General features: G+C 40.0%; 1 long non-coding RNA gene across 1 annotated transcript; it reads left to right on the top strand.

Annotated features, from left to right (window-relative positions):
- The first annotated feature begins 203 nt into the window (after window positions 1-203).
- On the top strand, window positions 204-2623 carry LOC115157786 (uncharacterized). The gene is made up of 2 exons (XR_003868548.1): window positions 204-291; window positions 1998-2623. It is a non-coding gene; the product is annotated as an uncharacterized LOC115157786 (long non-coding RNA).
- The last annotated feature ends 3832 nt before the right edge of the window (window positions 2624-6455 follow it).

The raw sequence follows: 6455 nt of genomic DNA, 5'->3' as shown, positions 1-6455 counted from the left end.
GTCTCTGTGTGTGGAGTAAAGGTGGTCTAGAGTTTTTTTCCCTCTGACATGCTGATAGAAATGAGGTAAAAATTGATTTAAGTTTCCCTGCATTAAAGTCCCCGGCCACTAAGAGCGCCGCCACTAGATGAACATTTTCCTGTTTGCTTATGGCCATATACAGCTCATTGACTGAGGTCTTAGTGCCAGCATTGGTTTGTGGTGGTAAATAGACAGCTGCGAAGAATATAGATGAAAACTCTCTTGGTAAAAAGTGTGGACTAAAGCTTATAATGATATACTCTACCTCAGGTGAGCAAAACCTCGAGACTTCCTTAAATTTCGTGCACCAGCTGATTTACAAATATACATAGACTGCCACACTTGTCTTACCAGAGGCCGCTGTTCTATTCTGCCGAAAATGCTTAAAACCTGTCAGCTGTATGTTTTTCATGTCGTCGTTCAGCCACGACTCGGTAAAACATAAGATATTACAGTTTTTAATGTCCCGTTGTAGGATGTACGTGATCGTAGTTTGTCTATTTTATTTTCCATTGATTGTACATTGGCTAATAGGATCGATGGTAAAGGGAGATTACCCGCTCGCCGTCGGATACTTACAAGGCACTCAGACCTTTGTCCCCGATATCTCTTTCTCCCGCGAATTACGGGGATTGTCGGGCATTTGAAGTAAATCCTTCCCGTCCAACTCATTAAAGAAAAAGTATTCCTCCAGTACGCGGTGAGTAATCACTGTCCTGATATCTAGAAATTATTTTCGGTCATAAGACACGGTGGCAGAAACATTATGTACAAAATAAGTTGCAAATAACGCGAAAAAACACACAATAGCACAGTTGGTTAGGGGATCGTAAAACGGCAGCCTTCTCCTCTGGCACCATTAGCACTACATAGCAGTGCTATGAGTATAATATTGTCATCGCTGTGTAAATACAATACATAAGGAAATAGATGATTTAATAGTGTTCCTGCTTGAATTTTTTAAATTATTTACTTAATAGAGTGAGTAAAGTATAACATATTACTTTTTACTTGAATACATTGACTTACCTTGGCTAATGTGACATTATAGCCAATGGCTTTATGGTTACATTAGTTATTCAGTAAAGGCAGCATTATAAACTTGCAATGTGAAGATAGTTAACACAATTTTTATTTGACACACAATGCAAAAACTGATTTGAAGCAATCTGCTTTGGACACATCAAGTATGTTTTTTTTCATTGTTGCATCAGTTCTATGAATGATAGAGGCCTCTGCTGGAGAAGACCATTAATGCATGTTGTTTACCAGCCTGCCTTTGCACCCAAAATGGCCCCTGCAGGAGTGCCAAACATGAAATGGAAATGGAACATTTTGTTCATACATGTTTAGGTGACCCATTTCTCAATCCAGGACTGGAAAAACAATCTGAATATGTCTGACTATACTTAATAGGTCTATACTGTTAAATGTAAAAACACAGACAACCAGAGTCACTAAAAGAGAGTTCATCTAAGTGACTCTCTTCACTGCAGCATTATGTTGTCAAAGGGTTATCACCACTAACAACACTAAGACATTTGTGCAACAGTACACTATTTTGGTTGAGCTAAAATATTGATCTGTTTGAATAGGCAGCACACCAACCGTGGAGGATAACATTTACAGAGGAGCTCCAGGTCAAAGATCCCCAGTTCAGATAAAAACGAGAATTCCCATTACCACAGTTAGCATACGGCAGTATATGGGAGCCAGTGTGTCTTACTGGAGCAAAAATGGAATGTGATTGATCGACTTTGCTAATGGTGGAATATATGAAAGGCTAATTGATTTGTGTACCAGAGCATCAATGCAGTTTACACAACGCTGACAGGCTCATTAAGTACCTCACAGTCTCCACGGTGATGCCTTTATTTCGCTGTGTCAGAAAGAAGGGGTCAAAATTGCTTTTCTGGAAATACTGTACAATCTGTTCTTTCCCTTTAAACAAAACTACATCTGTTTTCATTCCCCAGGGCTCGAACATATGGAGTGAGTGGTGAAAAGGAGGTTATGCAACAGCATTGGTCACTTGAGTAACTGGTGTTTAATGGGAGTGAATGGAGAGGCATAAGAGGCATTGCAGGAGACCATTAGTATTCACAGCAGCACGGTATTGGTATTAAGATTCTGTTGCTGCTTAGATCATAATCTGCTCACAGATCTGTAGTGGTCTTTCTTCTCCACGTAGCCCCACAACAGCTCCTGTCATGGAGACCAATAGTCCAACAGGCAGTGGACATAGCCATGCTGTGGCAGATCAAAACATCCCCACATCTTAACTCAGGAAGTTTCCTGTATTTACTGCTTTGCACAGTAACATACTGTAATCAAAGCAACTTAGAATTGAAATAAAAACATGTCTACTCTTATTAAGGGCTTCGGAGGGCTTTTGTGCCTTGGTTCATAAATCATATGTTTCATCTATTGCTTGATCTTGTTTTTAAGACCCATACATATGTCCATTATTCTGTAGCATTGTTGTGTATATAGTCAGCTTTGCTCTGGGAATGAATGTCATTCCTACTTTTACATGTTTGTTACTTGGGTGATCACACAGATATGACTCACTGAAATAGAATAAACAACTTTAGGTCATAAAGTGTTTATATCCTCTTGTATTCTTTCATTCGCACTGAAAAAAGAAACAATCCAATTGTTTGTCAAGGACCCTTAGACAATGTGATGAAAAAGCAGTTGAGAATCTAAATCCCAGTGTTAATACAAGCAAACAGAATAAAAAACATCAAGAATATGCAATAGAATGTATAGACCTAAGATTTAAGTTTTTCATATTTTCTGGGGACAAAAAGTCAAACAAACATCAGCCAAGTGAAAGTCTTCAGTATTCCTCTGCAGTCTTCCTTCCAGAGTGGAGAGGAGCAGAGTGTCACGGTCTTGGAAATGAGCAGACTAAGACGCAGCGTGAGTATAGTTCCACATATTTATTTAAGTGAAACTAACAAAACAAAATAACAACACTTACATAGACCGTGAGGCCGTAGTGCCAAAACACACTAACAATCAATATCCCACAAAACACAGGTGGGGAAATAGCTACCTAAATATGATCCCCAATCAGAGGCAACGATAAACAGCTGCCTCTAATTGGGAACCATATTAGCACCAACATAGAAATAGACATACTAGATCACCCCCTAGTCACGCCCTGACCTACTACACCATAGAGAACCAAGAGCTCTCTATGGTCAGGGCGTGACACAGAGCGAAGTAAACTGGGTTATTTGGGTTATGTAACCACGGTAGATCCTCTCTTCAGCACAGCAGCTCGTCTTCCCCTGATCTCTTCTGCCTGATTACTCCCTCACATCCCCCCTCCCCTCCCTGACTCATTCAAACTGCTGAGGATCTATCGCTCATACACAGCCACGCAGGACACACAAACAACCAAGCAACACACAGAGCATCGGGATCCAAATGAAAAAGAGCAGATTGGAAGCACTAGGTCCTCTCCATCTTCGGTGTGTGTATGTGTGTGTGTATGAAGTGGGATTGTATGCTTGTGTGACTATAGTGAGTGATTGTGTGTGTGTGTGTGCTTGTGTGACTATAGTGTGTGTGTGTGTGTGTGTGTGTGTGTGTGTGTGTGTGTGTGTGTGTGTGTGTGTGTGTGTGTGTGTGTGTGTGTGTGTGTGTGTGTGTGTGTGTGTGTGTGTATGAAGTGGGATTGTATGCTTGTGTGACTATAGTGTGTGATTGTGTTTGTGTGCGTGCATGCATGCATGCATGCATTTGTGTGTGCAGCCATTTCTCAACAGTTGCTCTATGTGACTTAAGAATACATTTGATGGCTGTTTCTGGGTTTGGCTGAAACTACAGTATCATAATTGTTCTCATCATTCCTTTTTGGTCCCTGGAACAGTTGAAATGTTTGCTTTTAGGCACAGCTAACCAGCTTTCAGAGTTCATCGATCAGGCCAGTGTCTTAACAGATGTATTTGACACTCTACAACTGTCTACACACCATATCTCTACTGTAGACACAGGTTTGTTGATAACTCTTGATATGAGCTTTTTTGTTAGCTCTTACTAGGAGATTATCACAGACTTTGTATGATATAGTGATAATTTCAAAGCCTTTGTTGTAAAAGAGTTCCTAGTACTGCTGAAGTAAAATAGTAGGCAAAGGTGAGGCAATAACCAGCAGCATACCACCCTGCATCCCACTGCTGGCTTGCTTCTAAAGCTAAGTAGGGTTGGTGCTGGTCAGTTCCTGGATGGGAGACCAGATGCTGATGGAAGTAGTGTTGGAGGGCCAGTAGGAGGCATGCTTTCCACTGGTCTGAAAAAAATCCCAGGGCAGTGATTTGGGACATTACCCTATGTAGGGTGCTGTCATTCAAATGGGATGTTAAACGGGTGTCCTGACTCTCTGTGGTCACTAAAGAGCCCATAGCACTTATATTAAGAGTAGGGGTGTCAACCCTGGCTAAATTCCCAATCTGGCTGTCAACTTATCATCCCCAGTTTACAATTGGCTCATTTCGCTCCCCTGTAACTATTCCCTTGGTTGTTGCTGAAAATGTGTTCTCAGTCAACTTACCTGGTAAAATAAGGGTTAAAAAAATAACACTGTTGATGCTGCATGTATTACTACAGTTAATTAATATGGATAGAGTACCACTGTTTTTAGTCCAGTATATACACAGGGTCCTTGAACTTAATGGAGGAGCCCTAGAATAAGCACCAAAGAGGAAACTGGGTCAAATATAATGATATTCATATTCACTGTTGCTGTTATGCAACATTAATTGACAGCATTTTTATGTCATTATCATATAAAACTCCCCATCAAATGGCCAGTTGATAGCCTACAAAGCCTAGGGGTGACTTCAAATAGTGGCGCAGTGGTCTAAGACACTGCATCTCAGTGCAAGAGGCGTCACTGCAGTACCTGGTTTGAATCCAGGCTGCATCACATCTGGCTGTGATTGGGAGTCCCAGAGGGCAGCGCACAATTGGCCCAGCGTTGTCTGGGTTTGGCTGGGGTAGGCTGTCATTGTAAATAATAATTTGTTCTTAACTGACTTGCCTAGTTAAATTATAAAAATAAGGCTCATTATCACAGTGAAGTGTTAAAAATGGGAAAGACTGACTGCTCTTTGAAGTGGTTCTGATCAAGCCCATGCAGCATCCAAAAGCGCTTCAAAATGTATCTACAACAAGGTCTCCTTATCAACAATTAATATCACAGGATGGTAAACTTGGTGTGATTTGTGATGTCTATTATAAGCCACTACCGTGTTGTTTAATCAGTGGTCACTGATGAAATGCTGTGAATGATTGGGACATAAGACCCCTGTGCTATTAGTGAAGAAATAAACATGTTGCTAACATTTGTGGCATCAAACATTATCACTATGTTTCGAGATGCCATGCGAGTGCAAATACCTTGACATACATTTAGGTGAGACACTGTCACACCCACATTCACACAGTCTGCATAGTCTGACATAAACTTTAATGCTCTGCTGACACCTACTGGCTCTATTGAAAATGACATCGTTACATCATTTGAGAACAATGGATAAATACGGACGCTCTATATTCATAGAATTTACAAGCATGACAGCCATGCAGGCAAAATCATAGAAATGTAATTATTAGAGGGGCTCTGTCATCAACCCTCAAAGTTCCAGAATGGTCTGAAAATGGCAGGGAGAAATCCAAACCAGTTGAATTGAAATGAATGGTAGTAGAAGTGTAGGTGATACATTTCCTGCTTTTAATTATGCAGGCAAATAAAAGTAAAGCATGTGAAAAGGTGCAATATAATATTGATTATAAATACAGTTTATATAAGTTTTATACACATTTTCTGTATAAATAGCCTCTAAAAGATATGTAAATAGACCATAAGTGTCTCCGTTTGTTTTCTTGGAATGCTGTGAGTGTTATTATATGATACAGAATCAGTACTTGTTGCATTTACAACTTGTCTGGCTAAGTCCTTAAATGATTTCAGCCAGTGTATGGCTGTGGATTGACTGCATTGTTTGCATTGAATGTTGGCATATTGGCAGTTATTTAGAAAAAATGATGGAATCATTCCTTTAAAACTGTCTGGCTAGCTAAGTAACAAACATATCATGCAGAAAATCTTCAAATTCATTGTTTTACACAATATTTTATCACAGCACTTGCTGACCATGGTTGGCCAACTCCCTTAGCAAAATGTCTGACCTTTTATACCATAATTTAATTGACTTATCAGCATGGATCAGGCATCATTGACTGAAAGTACACAAAGTGTTTTTTCTGATGATGTTAAGTCAGATTTCCTTGATATTATGAAAGTTGTCCCACAGGGATCACTTTTAGGTCCTGTACTTTTTACTATGCGATTTGTATTTATTTATAAAGGCTACACCTGTATGCAGATGCCACTGTTTTGTCTGCTATTGCCTTGGAGC

This window comes from Salmo trutta, chromosome 21 (assembly GCF_901001165.1).
Source record: "Salmo trutta chromosome 21, fSalTru1.1, whole genome shotgun sequence".
NCBI lineage: Eukaryota > Metazoa > Chordata > Actinopteri > Salmoniformes > Salmonidae > Salmo > Salmo trutta.
The sequence above is the reverse complement of the archived record's forward strand: the minus strand, read 5'-3'. Positions and strand labels throughout refer to the sequence as shown.